The sequence below is a fragment of the Trachypithecus francoisi genome, unplaced genomic scaffold (genome assembly GCF_009764315.1).
Source record: "Trachypithecus francoisi isolate TF-2019V2 unplaced genomic scaffold, Tfra_2.0 Lachesis_group2, whole genome shotgun sequence".
In the NCBI taxonomy this organism is placed as follows: domain Eukaryota; kingdom Metazoa; phylum Chordata; class Mammalia; order Primates; family Cercopithecidae; genus Trachypithecus; species Trachypithecus francoisi.
The window spans coordinates 98872436-98893188 of record NW_022681465.1 but is presented as its reverse complement, the minus strand read 5'-3'; the positions used below and the strand labels follow the sequence as shown (position 1 = coordinate 98893188).

Sequence of the window (20753 nt, the reverse complement as noted above, 5' to 3'; positions counted from 1 at the left end):
TCCATATCACATTAACAGTCGTTGCAGATACATTAAAAAATTATGGCCGGGTGCGGTGGCTCACACCTGTAATCCCAGCACTTTGCGAAGCAGAGGTGGGTGGATCACTTGAGGTCAGGAGATTGAAACGATCCTGGCCAACATGGTGAAACCCCGTCTCTATTAAAAATACAAAAATTAACCGGGCATGGTGGCGGGCGCCTGTAGTCCCAGCTACTCGGGAGGCTGAGGCAGGAGAATCGCTGGAACCCAGGAATCAGAGGTTGCAGGTAGCCGAGATCATGCCACTGCACTCCAGCCTGGGTGACAGAGCAAAACCCTGTCTCAAAAAAAAAAAAAAAATTATTTGTATTCATTATCACTTCAAAGTTACGGTAGTTACTAGACATGCCTCTAGATCTTGGCATCTTATGTGCTAATAAAGAACCACATATATCACAAATATTTTAATGTGTTTGTGACTATTTCATTATAATTGGTTTCCTTTATAATATTACGTATTTTATGTTACACATTTAAAAATATTATTCTGAAATTACATCCATAGGCTTTACTATACTGCCAATGGAATCTGTAACTAAAACAAACAAACAAAAAAAACCAGGTAAGAATAGTGAATCTACAATGTCTTGCCAATGTCACACAACTAGTTAGTGGCAGAAACGTGAATAGAAACAAGATCCCTTTTTAAATTCTTATTTTCAATAGACAAATAATAATTGTACATATTCGTGGAGTACACAGTTATATAAAACAAGATCTCTGGAGTCACACTTCAGGGCTCATCTCATTACACTGTTTCATTCCAGATCACCTTAGCTAAAAATAAAAAAACACACAGGATCCCCAAAAGAACAAACATAAAATGGAAGCATGTTCTAGGCACTGAATGAGGCACTGGGTTCTCACAAGCATCATCCCTTTCCGTCTGACAATCTTTCATCATCATCAGTACGTGTGGACCTATCAGTTTCTTCGTTCAAGGTATTCAAAAGCAAGTTGAGATATTAAGTGTTAAAGCTCAAACATCTAAGAAACAGAAAATCAGTTTACCTATTTACCATCAAAGAGGATTATCCTCAATGACTGCAAATAGTACTTAAACATTATTTCGGATGAAGATAACACAATCCTTTCTAGAAAAGAGATTCAAAAGTCTTTTGAATGTGTGTGTGTATATATATATACCCCACATTTTGAGCACAACAGTATACCCTCCATATATATGCTTGTACGATTATGTATGTGTGTGTATATATAGATATATATCGTGTGTGTACATATATAGCTATCTATGTGTGTGTATATATATAGATATGTATATACACAATGAAATACTGTTCAGCCTGAAACAAGGAAGAAAATTCCAACACATTCTACAACATGGGTGAACCTTGAGGACATTGTGCTAAGTGAAATAAGCAAGCCACAAAAAGACAAATACTACATGAGTCCAGTTAAATGAGGTACCTAGAGTAGTCAAATTCACAGAGACAGAAAGTTAGAATGGGGGTTGTCAGGGGTTGGGGGAGAGGGAATGGGGAGTTGCTCTTTAATGAGTAGAGTTTGGTTTGCAGGATGAAAGGAATTCTGTGGTTGCACAGCACTGTAAATGTACTTAACACTACTAACGTGTACACGTAAAAATGGCCAAGATGGTAAATTGTATGTGCACACAATTAAACATTTTTTTCTATTCTAAAAAATAAAAGACATGAACAGAATGGAGAAGAGATGCAGCAATAATTGGACAAAAATTTAAAAAAAACTGAGTGCAGAATATGAATAAGCTAAGGAGGCATATTTATCCTACATTTGCCAGTCTTTCAAACACTCAAAATATCATGTCATAATTACTCCACCATCCTGCCCTCCACCCATAAGTTTGCAAATAACTCAGAATAAAAGTACCTATCTTAAAAGAGTTAAAGCCATTGGGTTAGGAGGATCTGTTCTTAGTCCTCCAGCATGTTCACTCCGATCCACATAATGAAGATTCATTTGGCACTGTTTAAATGATAGGACACAGGGCCCACAGAAAGACTTTCTCACTTCGATTCTCCGCAGCCACCTAGGTGTATCTTTAAGGTCTTGAAGCAATGGGCTCTGGAAACAGTGACATCATTGTTCATAGAGTCCTTTTCAGCTGCTACGGCTTGGAATGACCAATGTACGATCACGTGCTACCATGTAATTTTTGGCTTCTCAAAGATTCTCCTAAAAATGTCTAAGTAGGTCAAGGCCCACAGACTCTAGATTGCTAGAAAAGATGAGGGATATTATCTGAAAGCTAGATCTACAATGTAAGAACTTTTTCTCATTCCTTTATGTCACTGTCTCCCCAGAAACTGAAGTCATGGCTTAATGTGGGTTGAAGCTAAGCTGGACGATAATATATATACAATGGAATATGTAACTTAGAGTAATCATAAATCATAGTTATTTAGAATATCTGTTGAACCTTCCTATTCATTAGAATCATCAATCTCCACAGGATATTTCTAATAGAACATTGTTCTTGCTCTATTTAGCTTAGACCCCACAAACTTTACAAGCCATCTTATAAAGTATCACTTGGGTGATTCTGTCTGTTCATCAATTACATGCTTGCACCAAAAGGTAGATATGGCTATTTATCATTGGTAATTTATGGGCCTGCCATATTCTAGGCATATGGGAGGGGAAATATCAAACTCAAAAAAAAAGCTACTGTTGCTCAAGGTCACAGCATGGAGGCTCCATCTTATTTCACACACACAAATCAGATCTATTGAAGATGGAAATGTATTATACATTACACAAACAGTTTCAGACTTTGTTAAAAGCAGAACTTAGAATATGCATTAACAGCAATTTGCATTTAGTGATGTTTCATATTTGAACATTAAATGTGTTAAAGGGGAAAAGTAAACAAAAATATTCAATTGTTTCCTTGAAATTCTGATGGCAATTCAGTAAAGGTTCATAGTAGTAATGAAACTCCAGAAGTTCTTTGCTCCATAACAGTATCTTTTACCCAGTACCTTGCCACTGCTGCCTGCCTCCCTGTTTCCCAAGTTCCACATGAGGGAATTTTATTCCTTAGAAGCTCTTCGTCCTAAAGTATATGCAATGTTCATTCCAAACTTGAATTTGGCAATAATGTACCCTACTGTCATCTTTTTTTTTGGTATAGAAAAATATGGAACACCAGACTGACATTCTAGCAATAATGTACCATGCAATATGAGAGTCACAAACTTGGAAGGCACCTCAAGTAGACAAAAAGCTACTTGGCATGATGTATTAAAATTCATAAACATGTTCACATCACTTTGGCATAACAATCTCTATTCTGGGAAATTATCCTAAGGACATAGTCCAAATAGAAAATGCTATACGCACAAATATGCTCACTGTGTGGTGCTTTCATTCAATAAACCTTTATTAAGTGTCTATTATGTGCCAGGCACTATGCTGGCATAAAGTCTGTGCCTCAAGACACTCGCAGTCAGCTTGGAATTCAGATAAGTATATACAGAATTAAAACATGTTGGAATGAATGCTAACTGAGGACTGTGTGAAAGCAAAGGAAATATTAAAATATGCAGGAAGTAGGGGACAGATCAAGGAGAACTTTACAAAATTTTGGGTAATGCTCTTATAATTTCTTCAGTATTTTTAAGACACAAGGAAATGTTAAAATACTGAACAAATAAATCATTTTAGTATCCTGAAAAATGACTCCTCAGTACATTTTTTAAAATAAAAAATATCAAGCAAACATAACTGCCTTTAGCAGCTCTCAAAAGTTCTCATCTTTCTCTCCACTGTGTGTGGGAGTTAGAGTGTGGTAATCAACCAGTAAGTCCTCACCTGGCACATTCTACCACAGTCTATTCTCAGTCTTAGTCTTCTATCAGACACCAGGATGTCCCTAATCAAAACTGCTAAGAAACTGTGAATTCACTTTGCTTAAAAAACAAAGCAAAATAAACACACCAAAAAAATCTTATTGCTCCTTTGAGAACTTTTTTGTTCAAATGGCTCAGAGTTGCTTCAGAAATTCCTGGTTTAAGATTTCAGAAGGTCTCTTGCTAAATATGGTATTTGTAATTTGTAATGTTTTTTTTAGTGTATTTTCAAATTTGTTTATAAGTTTTTGAAGAAGCATAGACTGGACTCACCTTGCAATATATAGTAAGAAATAATCTAAGCTAAATCGGGATATGTTGCAATCTATACAGCATGCCTGTATTTACACTTGGATAAGAGAAAATTCTATTTCTGTAACATGCACAACATTCAATTCAAGTCAGGACATGATACATATCAGGGTGTGGGGGCCATGAAGATACCTCTTTCAACATGTTCTGTCCTGTACCACGGCTCAAGGCCTTGGCTATACTCCAGAAGTGGGGTGCGGCTGTAGAAGGGTTACCAGAGAAGGTCATGCCTGAACTCACTTTCTTGAAAAAGTGCCTAAAGGAAAGATTGAACTTGAAACAACCAATGGAAAAAGAGTAAAATTACAATTTATTGAGTCTCTATATTTGCCAGGGATTGTCCTAGGTAAGAGGCTAGCAAAGTCTTTCTGTCAAGGGCCAGATAATTGCAGGCCAGAGTTTCTGTGGCAACTACTCGATTCTGTCATTGTAGCACAGAGAGCCACAGACCATCCCATGGGAATCAGTGTAGCTGTGTTCTAATAAAGGTCAGTACACAAAACCAGGCAGTGGCCAGATTGGGCCTGTAGGCTGTAGTCTGTCTACACCTGCTCTAAGTGCTTCACAATCCATTTTACTTATGGTACAAAAAAGGCTTGCTGATTCTTTTCCATACTGAAAGATGTGGAAACCAAGTATCATACATGAGATGGCCTGCCAAGGTCACAGTCTAACTCAGGATTCCAACTGTCTGTCCAAATCCAAAGTCTAAACCCTTTCTACTATATGAGAAGGGCCTCTTAGCAAGAATACAGAGGAAAAGGTGTCAACTTGAATAAAATAAATAATGCCAAGTCTAAGGACTTCCTTCTTGTTTAACAGTAACTGATGTAAGCCCATCTATACCAAAATATGGAGGACATCAAACATGATGGTAAGCAGGTGAAGCAATCCTTCTAAGAGAAGCTTCTGGAATAGTCAGTGGTAAATTCCTTCATACCAAAGGGAAAAGAAACCAAATTCTGTATGATAATGTGGCAGATTGTGGGAAGGCTATAATGTGGTCATGCTCCTAGAATTCCAACACTCTCTGAGAGAATTTTGTAAAACAACCTCATTGGTATCTATATATTCAGTAATTCATTCATTCCATGACCAGGTAGTACACCATCCATAAGTACTTTAAAAGAGGATGTGGCAATTGTCCTTCAGAACTTTCAACAGAACTGGGAGGCAAGGCATAGTCACTAAACAGTTAATTACCTGCTGATCTGAATTGCCACTTGAGGGCAAAAAGACACTGTAGAGGTGACATGTACAGTTCAGTGCCTGAAACTCAAGGGAGAATAGGCATAAATATGAGCATACTTCTCCTAGTTGAATCTTAACTAGGTTTTCGCCTCAAGAGATTAAAGATTCTATTTTCACCACGGTTGTCCTACTTTGGAACCTGAAGATAAGATTCCCAGACCATCTCTGTTGTTTACCAGCTTGAAATTTTGTTACCTAAACATTAGTTTCCTACCTCACCATAAGGGGGTTCAACTAGACGTTTCTGAAAGTCTATTCCAGATTATATCTCCATGAATCAGATTTTCAACATATGACTCTATATACCCAACTTTCAACAACAATAATTCCCTGGATAGAACTTAGATGTCCATATATTTTAGTCCATGACAGGGTTCTTCACATCTTTAGAGTTAAAAAAAAGTTTCAATTATTAAAACTACTCCCCTTAAAAAGCAGAAACTATCACTTACAAAGTTGCATAACTTATGTCTGAAAATTAAATATGATTTTCCCCAAAAGACAGAGGGGAAAGGAAGATGAGGAGCAGATGGATTCATTGTTCCCCTATGGAGAAAAAACATTTCTACACCTTGCAAAAATATATTAATTGGCCTGCCATCTGGCAAGCCTGCTCACATACATAAGGGATAAAGTTTAGATCTTGAGGTTTAACATTTAAGCCTGTGGGGAGATGGTAATTGGAGTCTTTCTGAGCTAGGATTAGTATTTTTAAAGGAAGCATTTCAAGAGAGATCCGAATACAGTAGGAGAAAAACAGGACCTGAAATGTGAGCCCATCCAGGGTGCCTTCACTAGTGTCAATGGCTCCATCTCCACTGCATACCAGGAAGCTGGCTGTGGACACGCCCACAATGGGTGCAGCTGCGCATTAACTAGCACAGCAGCCTCTGGACTCCTTTCCAGTATGCCCCAGGACTTACCATCAACCCGCCCCAGTCTTCTTGTATACTATAGGTATTTTTTAAAATTTCTAGAAATCTTACCATTGCAAAGTTGGGCATTTAAAAGAATCTCATTAAGGGAAAACAGCAGATAATAAACCAGGAGGTACAATAAAATATCTGCGTTGTGGTATGCATGCAACATGTGTGCACATATGCAGAGAGGAAAAATATTACTCTGCCAAGTTTGTAATAGTGGTTATATCTGAGTACTAGAATTTGGGGTGATTTTTTAAAAATATATTTTCCCCATTTTTTGTCTTGAGCATGTATTAGTTTAAAATTTAGTTTAAAGGTTATATAAGGTTCATTAAAATTAAAATATAATAAAAATAGTGGAAGGACTTGATAAGTTATTTTACAAAGCAAATAAGGCCCTTGTAATTTATCTTTTATAAAATACATATTTTCTTCCATCTTCACCTGCATAGAAAAACTCTACGATTCCTTCTGATCTCCATGCTTACTTTCCAACAATCATAATCTATATCTTAAATTATACACCTTCCAAGTCCTCCACTGTCAAGGCCCTGTTTCCGTCCCCAATAAACATCCCCAAATTATTTTTAACAATTTCCTGCTAGTCGTATCTGTTTATCTGGTTTCTTATAAGTTTTTTCATCTATGTAGTATCAAAGGGACTTTTTTTTTTGAGACAAGGTCTTGCTCTGTCACCCAGGCTGAAGTGCAGTGGCACGATCATTGCTCACTGCAGCTGCGACCTCCCAGGCTCAAGCAATCCTCCAACCTCAGTCTCTGGAGTAGCTGGGACCACAGGTATGCATGTTTAAATTTTTTTTTTTTTTTTTTTTTTTTTTGAGATGGAGTCTCCCTGTGTCGCCCAGGCTGGAGTGCAGTGGCACGATCTCGGCTCACTGAAAGCTCCACCTCCTGGGTTTATGCCATTCTCCTGCCTCAGCCTCCTGAGTAGCTGGGACTACAGGCGCCTGCTACCATGCCCGGCTAATTTTGTTTCTTTTTTTTTTTTTGTATTTTTAGTAGAGACGGGGTTTTACCGTGTTAGCTAGGATGGTCTCAATCTCCTGACCTCATGATCAGCCCACCTCGGCCTCCCAAAGTGCTAGGATTACAGGTGTGAGCCACGGCGCCTGGCTGTTTAAAATTTTTTATGGAGACAATGCTCTCCCTATATTGCCCAGGCTAGTCTTGAACTCCAGGGCTCAAGTGACCCTTCTGCCTCTCAAAGTGCTGGGATTACAGGCATAAGCAACTGTTGTCTGTCCAAATGAGCTATTACATATTAATAGTGGACCACATAATTTAGTTTGCTTATCTTTCAGGTATTTCATTCTGATGCATTTTTCTGGTACTTCACTTGACAATATCACCATGTAATCTAACTATGTGTTAATCATTTCCTAATAAAAATGATTTTTAAAGAAGATGACACAGTGTACCATAGTATCCTGGATGGAATAGAAAAAGGATATTAGGAAAAAATTGTGAAATATTAATAAAATGTAAAATATAATTATAAAATAGGAAAGGAGAGCAAAACAAATGTCTTAGTCTAATCGTATATCAGCATCATCAAACTGCTAAATCTATGTAACATTTTTTGAGGTAATAGAAATACTCGGCTGGGTACGGTGGCTCACACCTGCAATCCCTGCACTTTGGGAGGCTGAGACGGGCGGATCATGAGGGCAGCAGTTCCAGACCAGCCTGACCAACATGGAGAAACTCCATCTCTACTAAAAACACAAAAATTAACTGGGCATAGTGGTGCACACCGGTAATCCCAGCTACACGGGAAGCTGAGGCAGGAGAACCGCTTGAACCCAGGAGGCAGAAGTTGCACTGAGCTGAGATCACACCACCACACTCCAGCCTGGGTGATAGGGTGAGACTCTGTCTCAAAAAAATAAAAATAAAAAAATAAAAAAATAAACACTCTACACCTTTACTTGCATGTTAGCTACATAAATTTATTTGTTAAAATTTATTGAACTACATACCTGAAAAAGGATGATTTTACCGTGTGTAAATGTTATCTCAATAAACCTATCTTAACAAAACAAAAGTAACACCTAGTTGCCTGGAGTAAATACAAGTGGTAAACCCTGTGTCAGTACAAATCTGAGTAAGTCTTGGGTCTAGGTTAGTAGTAATAAAACACACTTTCTTTAACCTTTAACAAAGTCCCTAGAGGGAAGACTTCTTTCATTCCGTCTTTAGGTAGGGGCAGCTATTCCCCAAAAACATTGTATTATCAAAAGCTAAGAGATGGCCAGTAAAGTTTGTGTGTGTGTGTGTGTGTGTGTGTGTGTGTGTGTGTGTGTGATTTAGAGAATTCTGGACACAATATTTGTGTCCTTTGTGTGTTGTAGATTATTTATAGTCTATTCTTATGCAATTGTTTTATATATTACAAAGCAGTTACTTTTCCGTTCTCTAAACACAGTAATTTTCTCAAAGGAAAAGGTGTATTTGAGTGCCATTGAGTCATCTCCTCCTTAAAAATAGTTAGCAATAGCACCTTCAAGACAAATTGTTACATTTTTTAAAAGGAAAGAAGACTATAAGTAATTCATCTCTAAAATCTCCCAACAGTTATTTTCTGGCATACCCATTGTATTGCCATCCATATAAGCAGAAAGAATTTTTGTCCTTTCTAAGGGATGAACTACATGCATTATTACAAGATCGGCATGGATTTTGAAATGTGTGGATAACATATACACTTATGTGAATGTGCAGGATTTTATAAAACATAGAGGGAAAGCTCAGGAAAATAAGCCTGAGTGTGTGGGGTGTTACTCATTCAAAGGCCTGGAAGACAGCAGCTGTGCAGAGCTACACCGTAAGTAAAGCTTCAATTTAAAAGCACAAACCCATTTAAACACCATCATACACTGTGATACTTTAAGATGAGGAAATTACAGCAGAATACATTTACAATTTCCATTAACAGGAAAGAGAATCAGCAGGTGGCAATCTTAAAACAAAGTAAAACCTACTTCTGTTTTTCACTCTCTTCCCTCAGACAGCGGGCAGCATTTTCTAAACGAAAGATCAAAATTATCAGAGCTCTATATTCCACAAATATCTTCTGAATTGCCAAGGGGGTACTGTCCTATAAAATTAAAAAGGTACTAAAATCTTGCTTTATAAATATTATTTTCAGTAATTAGAATGTTGTTGGAGCTATATTTCTTTTGGCCATAAGATAGTAAAGTTTTTAATCCAAATTCACTACTTACTACTGGTGAGATTTGGGGACAGTTAGGTAATTTCTCTAGTCCTCAATTTTTTCATCTGTATAATAAATATAATAACATATCCTTCATGGAGTTGTTGTGAGGATTAAATGAGACTATATCAAACTGTCTCCATAGATATTCTCCCCCTCCCTCCTCCTCGGCCGATGTTGGTAGATCTACCAGTTACTGCATGTCACTCTAATTCTTTGTCTGTATTACTGTCTAAAGCCCACTAGATTGAACTACTTGAAGAAAAGGATCAAGGATCATGCTATACATATCTTCGTTTCCCAGGTGATAATCGTAGCCCTGGTCACATAAAAGGAACTCAATAAATATTTGTCATACAAATGAAAAAATGAGGTGATGTGATAAATCCTCAGACCCTGTTCTCAGAAGCCAAACTTAGCCAAACTAGGTTATCAGGTTATCAGGTTTCAGTGAGTGATTCAGCCTCATCCACAAGCTCCCAAAGCAGTAAAAGGGTCACAGAGAGATGCATGACTCATAAATAACCCCTCCAAGTGTTTGTAAATGTAATTAACTTCCCATGTTTCAGAGGTTAATCGTCCAGCTCTTGGTTTCTCTGTCTTTTGGCCGAATTTACAATCACTTGACTCCTCTTTAGTGCTTCCAGGCAGCCAAAAAAAAGGAACTGCAAGAGAAGGTATATAGCCTTCGGGACTCAGAACTACTCCCTCCCAATCCAATCCCTAAAATAATTTTAAGAAATTCAGTCTAGGACTAGAAGGCAAAACCAAAACAGAACAAAGCACAAACAATTAATTTCATCTAGTAGGCCTTAACATATACTTTAAGATAAATACACACCTGAGACTTCCCAACAAAATCCATAAATGTTGGGCCATGAATCCCCTCCAAACATGTTAGTTTCTCTATTAAAAAGCTTTGAAATCAAACCTGTTAAGTGGCTGAAGGAACAGCTACAAGCCACTGCCTGCTGGGCACACATATAAGAATGGAAGGTTTGAAAAGCCGGGGTTGTTTCTTCAGCTCCAGGCCGGGCAAGCCACTTACATGGGAACTAAAGAACTGGCTTAAAACGAGGACTATAATCTTTCTGGAACAATAGGTCATGACGAGCTTCCTTAATGCCAAAATAAGTGTTTAGAAGTAACTTCTGCTAACTGAAAAAAAGTATAAAGGGCATATATATTTACTCTGGCTGGAATACAACATTTCTGAATATGTTTATCAGCGCCAAGAGTCAGAACCCTTTTCCCTCATGGATTTCCAACCTGGGACCCATTCCATGGAATGTTTCTATATCCTACAAATGGCATAAAAATGTTGTATCATATTAATATCTAACCAGTTCAGTATCAGTACCTTTTGGCCCCCAAATCACCCTAGATCTGATGTGAGAAGGTAGACTAATTGTAAGGCTAAATCTCAAAAGGTAAGAAAAGCCATGATTGCTCTTGATTAAAGAGCTTCCCCTATAAGAAGCCATCAAATAATATATAATCAATCACAGTGTTGCAGAAAAATGAAGTCTACCTGCTAGTAAAATAGCATTAAAAGCACTCTGGACTGAAGAGAGCAGGTCTCCGATCTCAAGCCTGGGATCCAATGTTAACAAAACCACTATTGATTTTTCACTTTAAAAATCCTTGATTTCAAAGGCTAACTTGCCTGAACTTCACAGGAGAGAAGGCATCTACCAAGAAAGAACGCTACATATAAGCTTTACAGGCCACACAGTAAAAATATGGCAATTTTTATTCCATGGTTCAAATACATAACCCCAGACATCAAATCCTAAAACATGTAGGAAATTATGATTCATAAGCTTAGAGGCTTATTTTGCAGAATCCATAACAAGAACTATTACCTAAAGCACCCAAATTATCCCACATCTGTTTAGCTCCACTGGTCACTAAGGCTATTTGAGATCAAAGATGAGAAATCCTTCTGCTTAGGGACCCACTATGGAAATGCGAACTTACAATCATCCATTCAACTTGCCAAGGCAGCTGATGTGCCTATCAATTGTTTTGCCACACGCCTGCCCTTTGCAGTGGTTGAACAAGCCTAGGTTAATTTTACAATAAACCAGCTTTTGGGTTAGCAAATTACTTGTGTTTATCTGGACGGGTACTAGGATAGGGAATAGTAAGTAGATAAAATCAGTCCTTACATGAACAACAACAAAAAATCTGACATAGCTTCAGTAGCTCCAGTGCTTAGTTCCTGATCTAGGCAATCTATTTGGAAAAGTCTTTGATTTTTGTATCAAAAGTCTTGAGATTAGGCAAGTGAAAGTAATATTTTTACAGGAATTATATCTCAAGTTCCAAGATCAACAAGCCACTCAAATCAGACATAAGAAATAACATTACATAATAGCCACTTAATGGCTATTGTTTTACTGTAACAAAGGCTTCATTTACCATATTTCCTCGAGTACTTTATTCAGCTGGCAGTTTTTCCCATGTCAAACATAATTTTTTTCCCTCAACCCCTCCAAAAATCTACAAAAGTAAAACATTTAATTATTATAATTCCCAATTTAAATATATTCATCATATTGCATTTTAGAAGACATTAATGTGACAGGAGCATAAGTGATTTTTATATAAGCTATGGATTCAGTGTTTTTCTATAGATTTCACAGCTGAGAAATTTGTCAATGACTAGATAATATTCTAATAATGACTCTTAAGAAACCCAGTAAAGTGTGAGACATACACATACACTGTAACATTTAAAATTAGATAGAATAAAGCATACCTCTTTACAGCTTTTGTTTTGTTTGATAGCTTCAACAAACACTCATATGGCTAAATGGGCCTGGTAAATCCATTAGCTTTCTTCCCCTTTGAATTCTAGGAAACCTCAGCAAATTTCACCAATTTCCAGTTTCTCATTCCCTCCACCTAGGTGATTCACTTAGAACCTAATATACTACCTCTAAAAGAGACTGCCACTTGAACTTCCATGTCAGGTTAGAAACTTTCCAGGGGCACAGGGTGCTGGTACTTACTTTGAACAGATAAAAGCTTATTCAAGAACTTCAGAATAAAAATGGTGGTTGGCCTACCAGATGTCAAGATCTGCATTTTGCTTATACTAGTGCCTGCAATTACAGTTTGCTAAGAGCCCCCAAACTCTGACAAAATCAGTCACTGATAAATGTAGGACCACAAAGCAGAATGTAAAAATTTCCAGGATTCTATAATAAAGTAAGCAACGGGGTGCTTCAGATAAGAGACATACATTAATGACTGCCTATTCTTCTTACCAACCTATTTTATCTTCAAGTACTGATCAAAGCCTACATTCTCTGCTATGGTCTTTTTTCTTTAAAATAAAACCATATGATATGTCACTTGTGATATCAGTATAATTACCTTCTCAAATAGGCATGTCCAATAGACATACATGTAGCTAAAATTCCCACAGGTCCTTTTATTCTATTAATAAGGTTTAAGGTCAACATTTTCAGAAATTACAACCAAGTTCCTAGTGGAATTTTTCATTTTCTTTTCTTCTGTCTGCCTGGAAATAAGGAGAGTACCAGAACTACAAGTATTAACAAATATATGAACTTTTGAGACGTATCTAGTTACAAAATGTGCTACATTATCACAAAAACCAAGTTCCTACTGATAGAGACTAACTCTTACTTTTAGTAGACAATTTAATGCACACTTTGTACCTACTTTCATCTAGGTAGCCCCAGGACCATTTTAATATCTTGGCTCTACTATTTAAGTTTCAAAAGCATTACTCAGTTACCATGATGTCACTCCCAAATGACTAGTTACAGGTAGTGAAGACAGCTCAGATTAACATAGCTTTGTGCATGCTTACTCACACTAGAGATGGGTGTGACATCTCTATGTGGGTATGGAGGGTGAGGCTGGGGTCCAGGGCCTCAAGTTTCCATCTCTGTGAGAGACCAGCTATTTCCATTTCAACCAACAGAAGGAGGACTTTTCCAAATTATTCAGATTGAATTCTATTCCAAGCTTCCTCTTCTATGGGCCATCTCCATACAGGAACGCAAATGATTCCTTGACCCTAACACCTGTCAATCCTTAACCCGGAAGGCAAATGGTCTCTATCTTGAAGCTTATGATTCCTGTTTAAAGGTATCAGCACTTGGGCTTCTGATAACAGGAGAGATGTGTAAAGAGAAGCAAGCAAAACCATTAAGGAATATAATGTTCTACCCATCACTGTGCACTTATCAATATACTACTCCCACCACTGCCTTGAGTGAAGAACACACACACAGAAACACTCGCTCTCTCACACACAATAGCAGTGAATAGTCCATGACTCCCCATGCAGCATATGCTCCATAATTCTCATGTTTTATTTTTAATGAATTTCTTTTGAAATCTACTTTTTACACTCTCACACATTTCTCTCTCCCCTTCTCTCTCACTCCTTTCCTCGCTTCCTTCCTCCCTCTTGTCTCACAAAAGACCGACATATTACAGGGGCAAAACAGTCTGTGATCACCTATTGTAAGTTTCACACTAGAAGCTAAAAGCAACATTTTTGAACTGTGCATATTTCTGCTTCCATCCTTTTTATCTGGTAAGCCTTAGATGCCCAGAATCTGCAGAATGCTGCCACAGTTGGGACAGCCAGGCTCTCAACAGGAGCCACTCAGCTGTTGGAAGCTCTGGGCTTTCTCCTCTGCTCTAGGGGTATCCCCGACCAGGCTGGGGTGGGGGAGGGTCAAGAGCAAGGGCAGCCCAGGTTGCTGGACGGCGTCATGGAATTTTAGCAACGTGAGAGCTAACTAGAAATGAGAGAAGGACTGAAGGGGCGAGCCCTGCATGATTTGTAAGCCTGTACTGCCTGCCGAAGACACAGTCAAGAGCATAAAGAAAGTACAAGGATGAAAGGAAGCAACTATGAAACAGGCCTGGGCAAAGCAAGGAGTAGGAGGAAATGGGCGCAGGGACTCAGGGAGGGGCAGAGCCTGCAGGTCAGGCGTGGAGAGGAGGAGAGGAGCAACAAGTGGGGCCAGACTTCAGTCTCCTGTGGACTAGGCTGCAAGGGAGGGGCTGGAGTACCAGGGCCTCAGGAGGAGAGCAAAAGGTGGCGTGTGGGAGCCAGAGACACTCGGTCAGGGCTTTACAGTAACAGAAACTCCAAACATAAACATGTCAGAAGGGAACAGTCATAAGGCTGTGGAAGAAATCTGAGCTTCCAGAGGGAGGTGAAAAGGAAACTGTCATTGCCAATTTGGGCAATGAAGCTGACAACAAAGTGAGCAACAGTGAGTAAGGGGATATGATTCAGGGAGGAGGGCTGACGGGCCAGCCACGAATGTGCAGAGGCAAGGCCATCATAGCTGGGCTGCTGCTGTATTTAGCTGCCCACAGAGAGTGGCCACCACCCATGTTCTCCAAGTCCTTGCTTCACTCTTTTCTGGGTTATGACACCCCTACCCTGGGGCGCCTGTTCATGCTCAAATCATCCATGAGTTTCCAGTTGCCAGATAAAACACACACCTTCACTTCAACTCTCTGTGGAGTGCTGGGGGTGTTGACCATTTTCCTCCAGGGATTTCCAGGACAGCGCCCTCCTGGTCCCCTCCCTTCTTAGGGGACTTTTTCTGACTAAGTCTCTTTTCCCGTACCTCGCTGCATTTCTGCCCACACCTTAAGTGGGGTATCTTTAATTCTCCCATGTATTAATCTGATGTATTTCTCAGATGGTCTTAATGGTGAGTCCCATGTTTATTATTTTGGCACAGCCTGTCTGAGTGCTCTGGATTTATGTACTCAGCTGCCTGCCCAGGGGGCTCTTTCTTCCCAGTCTCAGTGCCTTTGATGTTCCCAGATGCCTGTTCCCAAACTCCTCCCACGATGGCTCTTTCTCATCCTTTAGGGCTCCCTTAAATATCACCTTCTCGAAAGACCTTCCCTGACCATGTTATCTGAAGTAACTCCCATCACCACCCCACAGGGTTATGTTCTCATCTCAGTTCTTGCTTACAGCCATTGGAACACTGACCACAATTTGGCAATTGACTTAGTTAGCCACTTGTTTCTTGGTGAGGCCTAAGCACTCTGTCTATCTCATTTATCACTGTGCCCCTTGACCAGCATGGGATACAGGGTTGGGATATTGGCTGAATGAAGGAATAAATATCCCATGGTGTTCAGTGTACAAAAGATCTTCAATAAATGTGAATAACTGAGCTGCAGGGGACAAAAGGGACAAGTATAATATAGGTTCTCGTGTTTTCCCCTGCCTCACTCTCATAAGTACAGGTGGTTCCTCCCTCTCCCTGATTCCCAGTGTCAAAAACCCCAGGGCCATCATGGAATATTTCTTCTTCCCTCAGAGCCAATGGCTCACCGACTTCTCTCAAAGTCATATCCTTCATATCTCTCAAAGGCACAATCTCACTTCATTCTTTATCTAGCCCGGCAAAATCTTTTAAATAGACTACCCCAAGAATGTATTAACTGGCTTCCAGGTCTCACCCTCAGTCCCGGACCTAAACCCTAGTATGGCTAGACATGTCTCCCCAGCACAGGATCAAAACCAAACTCCTTCAAATGCCAAGCACCTCAGCTCTCCTCCACAGCTTCATCACCCACTACTCATCTTCATTTGTAATGACAGCAATAACACTAACAGCTAAAATTTACTGAGAATTTTTATATGCCAGTCATTTCATTAAATATTTTACACATATGAATGCATTTTAATCTTCACAACAATCCTATAAGATAAATACTTATTCCTATTTTATAGACGGAGCAACTTAAGTCCAAAGTTAACATAACCAATCTCATATAGTCAAGATGTTAACCCAGGTAAATGCGCTTCAGAACGACCCTCTTAACCACTGTGTAGTACTGCCCCTTCCAACTCTCTGCTTCAGTCACACTAAGCCATGTCTAGTTCCTGGGACTCTGTGTTGCCAAGGTCACCAAGCCTTCGTACACACCATTTCTCCTGCCCCTTGGAAAGGCTCTGTTCTTCACTTTCGTCAATACCAAAATATCTTTCAAAACCTTTTCTATGTGGTGTCTCTTCTGGCTCCCTAAGACCAAATTCTCTCTTACCCACTGACCACTCCTATGGCTTATATGTACCTTGTAAATACTTCTGGATTATCCTGGTTTGCAATGATTAATTTACTTGTCTTCATTGACAGCAAGCCTATGGCTTTCAGAATTGGGTCACAGTGCCCAGGTACACAATTAGGTGCTTAATAAATGTGAAGTTAATTGAGATTTGGGTAAAAGGGGTGAGTACAGGTTTACTAACACCTGGAATACCAGGGCAAGAGGGAAGAGGATTTCCATAGTTCTCATAGTCATGACATACATTCATGAGCAAAACAAAGGAAAATCTATCAAACACTACAGATGTTTCTGAAGGGAAGATGGCGAATGCATAAAAAATTCAATACATCCTGACAACTACAGGATTTAGTTTAAGATCCCTGAAGGTACCTGCTGTTCATAGCAATTGCTGAGTAATGTGAATTCTGCAAAAAAAACAAAAACAAAAACAAAAAAACTACCAAAATAAAAACCTCTAAAACTTATTTTTTGGTTCTCAAAAAAATAATTTGGAAACTTGCTGAAAGTGATGTACTGAGTCACAAACTACCCATTGGCATGGATAATGGTTTTATTGATTTAGGCGTCATCAAGGTTGAGAGATTATCACTTAAGCAAAATGAAAACATGACAGATTTCTGAACATTAAGGTTAAAACACAAGCATCTTCTGGAGTCTCAAGAGTGCACTTCAGCAGATCTAAAGGTCCAACTCAAAACTTAGCAACATTTAGAAATCAATTGTAGCTTAAGGTGTGACAGAGAGCAGATGTAATTAAAAGAGAAGCTTGATTCATTTCCCCCCAAAAGTTTTTAATCCAATGGGCAAAGAAAAGATGCTATAAACATAAGCAGTGACATGAATACAGGCCAACTCATTTCCATTCTGAGTTGTGAGAGGATCCTCAATGAATGGAATAGCCACAGACCTATGAAACTGAAAATCTCTAAAACATGCAATCATTACTTCAGTCTAAACCAACACATTTTGGTATAAAAAGTCTCTTCATTTAAGCCTAGGTTTCTGTCCCTCAAAGCAGCAGGTGAATGGCTGTACTGAGACTACCTTGAGGAAATGAGGGAAAGGGAGAGAAGGACAAAGCCGGTTATATAGAAGGAACTATTTCCAATGGAATATGTAAGCTGTACAGCAAAACAGTAGACAAAAGCCAGTGTGCATTCCAACAATCTCATGTCTGCAATGGTCAAGACAAAAAAGAATGAAGGGCACAATATACCGTCCTTGGGACGTAGCACAAGAGACAGAGTCTTTCAGTTCATCAGTACTGTGTCATCTTTGAGAACCTAGGCCTGAGAGTACGTCTGTAGGCTTCTTTCCCCAGGAACTCCACGAGTTACAGGCAAAAGTAGGGCTGTGGGTTATAAGAAAAACCTTCAATATTTTTCTCCGAGAGTAAATTAACTAACAAACCAGCATCACATTGAACTATAAGGCAACTGTAATGTAGCAAACCAAAAGTCTCCATGATGACAATTTCTACTACAATGAAGGTTTAAGGTAAGAGTCTGAAACCATTCAAGCTCTCATTTAAGTGTTACAAACATTCTATCCTTATGAGTTCTAAGATGCTCATTCACAGGCTCAAAGCTGAATTTCACCCTTTGATAGAAGCAAGAAGCTGATATTTTAAAAAAGCTAAGATAAAGTCCTCCAGAATACAATGTGAGTCCGAACAAATAGCTGGTATAAAATATTCAAAATGAACAATCTGTCACACAAGTCAGCAAGTGTGCAGGAAAGGAACTAACTTTGGGAATGAGAGATATCTCAAGGGTTAAGGCATATCTGATTGATGGTGAGAGCAAGCCATCCTCACCTGGACACTGGGGACACCCTTATCAAGGATGGCAAAACAGGACAACTTGGGAACAGAAAGTTCCTTTGGAAAGGAGACAAACTACTCAACCAGGTAAGGTATGGGGTTAAACTTGGAAAAGGAAACAGGATTTAGAACAGTTAAGGGGCATCCCAAAAGTGGAAGTCACAATGTAAGCACATGTTTCATGTCCTTAGGGAAGGACATGGAGCCAAAATTCATCACTGTATAACAGGATGCGATAGCCACATATGCTGCCCTGGAGATGAGGACACCTGGCCTTCCGAATCTACATAATAAATATAAAGCAATGATAGTCCCTTGAGACAGACAATGACTCAATGGATGTAGAGATAATCTTTGGGGTGTTTATTTCCAAACTGCAAAACCTGAATATCTCCAGCAACAAACAGGCTATCATAACCTCTACTCTTAAAACGGGGAGAACAAAATTCACTTCCATCTCTATTTTGCCGAACTGAAGATGCGGGTTCATGACTTGGGGTGGAAACAGCCCACCCAATGCTCTCCCATTTTACTGGGAAGAATTCAGGTTACCTTAGAACCTAGGCTCTCTGTCAGTGTGAGCTGTCTGAATTGGAGTGTTCAGGTGGGATAGGTACTGCCCTTAAGCCAGGCTCAGAACAGCCTGAGAATCCTCCTGCATCTGACTCTCTCCAATAATACTGTCAACAGGTAGGTAGGAAGAAGAAAGGCTCCAACTGCTCTACAAGGTTCAGACACACACGTACGATGCCAGAACAGACTTCTCTCTCTAAGAACTGGTTCCAGGGAAGAGTAGAGGCTGTACCGCAGCCAGGACTACACAACTCAGAAATATTTAAGAGATTCTGTCAAGTTGAAATGGTAAGAAATTACACAAATTATCACCATAATCAGCAATGGCCCAGTTCATGTGTAGCATGTATCTCCTTCAACTCTATCAGTTTCTTGGAGGTTTGATGCATGGTTGACACAACTTGAACAAAAATGAGCAATACTACAAGAGAGAGTCTCTGACCATATAAGGCAGAATGAGAAAAACACAGTCACGTTATTTAAAAGGCACAACTTCAGAATCCAACATAGTTTAGTAGTTTCAATACTTCAAACTGCATCAAAAAGCAAATATGACTTTGAAACCTGCCAGATGGCTCTCTCATACACACAGGTACACATGCGATTTGTGTGTGCACCTGTGTATATAAACAGTGTATGTGAGTATTCCGGGATGTTTCTGAAATGTAAGAAACACCATGAAAAACTTCAAAAGGAAAAACTAAGTTTTCTAAAGTATCACACATCCACATTTATACTACAAAAAGTTACAGGTATAATCAAAAAGAACAAACCATTTACTTGGGTTCTTCGAACACTGAAGCATAGAGATTGTGAAGCTCCCAATCTGATAGCCTGCATCCTGTTTATTTGACTGCAAAGTTGCTCTCATGCATGTTCACATGTACATGCAAGGCAAGTTTTGAAGGAAAACAAAGAATCAGTATTAACACAACTCAGAGGGTGTGCCCCTTTAAAAGCACAACAATCCTACTTTTCTGTGCTGGACACAAATGTGGCGAGAAATGCCTCCTTTAAAATCATAGTCCCTCAAAACAAGTGTCAGCAAACTCTTGGAACTGCCTGTCACTTGTGGCATGAGCTTCATCTTGACTTTAAAATTCTTTTTCTTCCCCCATCTTTTCTGTCAAATATATGTTACAAAATGAAAAGGCCAGTCCTGTATTAGTAATAAATGTCAGCAAACCATTGAAAAATCAAAATGACAAAGTTATGTAGATCTGCCTCTCCACAGATAGTATGAAATAGCTAACTTGGGCTATCCTTGCATTGTACATCTGCATCTTATAAAGGTCAAATATTTAATAGGAACACCTGAAGGGCTCAACCAGAAGTACCAGAAACCTCAATGACTGGGTGAATGAAATGGATAAACATGATCAGATCAAAGGATAGACTTAGACAAAGTACCTCCTCCTCCTTCCCTTTTTCTCTCCCCACCTCTCACATGGAAATGTCTTATTATCCACATTTCAAAAGGAGAAAAACTACGAGAAGCACATTTATCAGGGTTACCCAGGAAACCACAAGGACGATGAAATACCTGAAACAGTGCCCCCTCCCCTAACAGGGCAGAAACTTTTCAAAGTGTCACCCAATACACAAAACCCACAGGCAGCTCCGCCTGTGGGCCCCTGGGAAGT

At 39.2% G+C, this 20753-nt stretch overlaps 1 protein-coding gene across 8 annotated transcripts in view; it reads right to left on the bottom strand.

Moving 5' to 3' along the window:
• MAST4 (microtubule associated serine/threonine kinase family member 4) overlaps positions 1–20753 on the bottom strand; it is a 595073-nt gene that overhangs the window by 163551 nt on the left and 410769 nt on the right. The gene's annotated exons all lie outside the window — the stretch shown is intronic.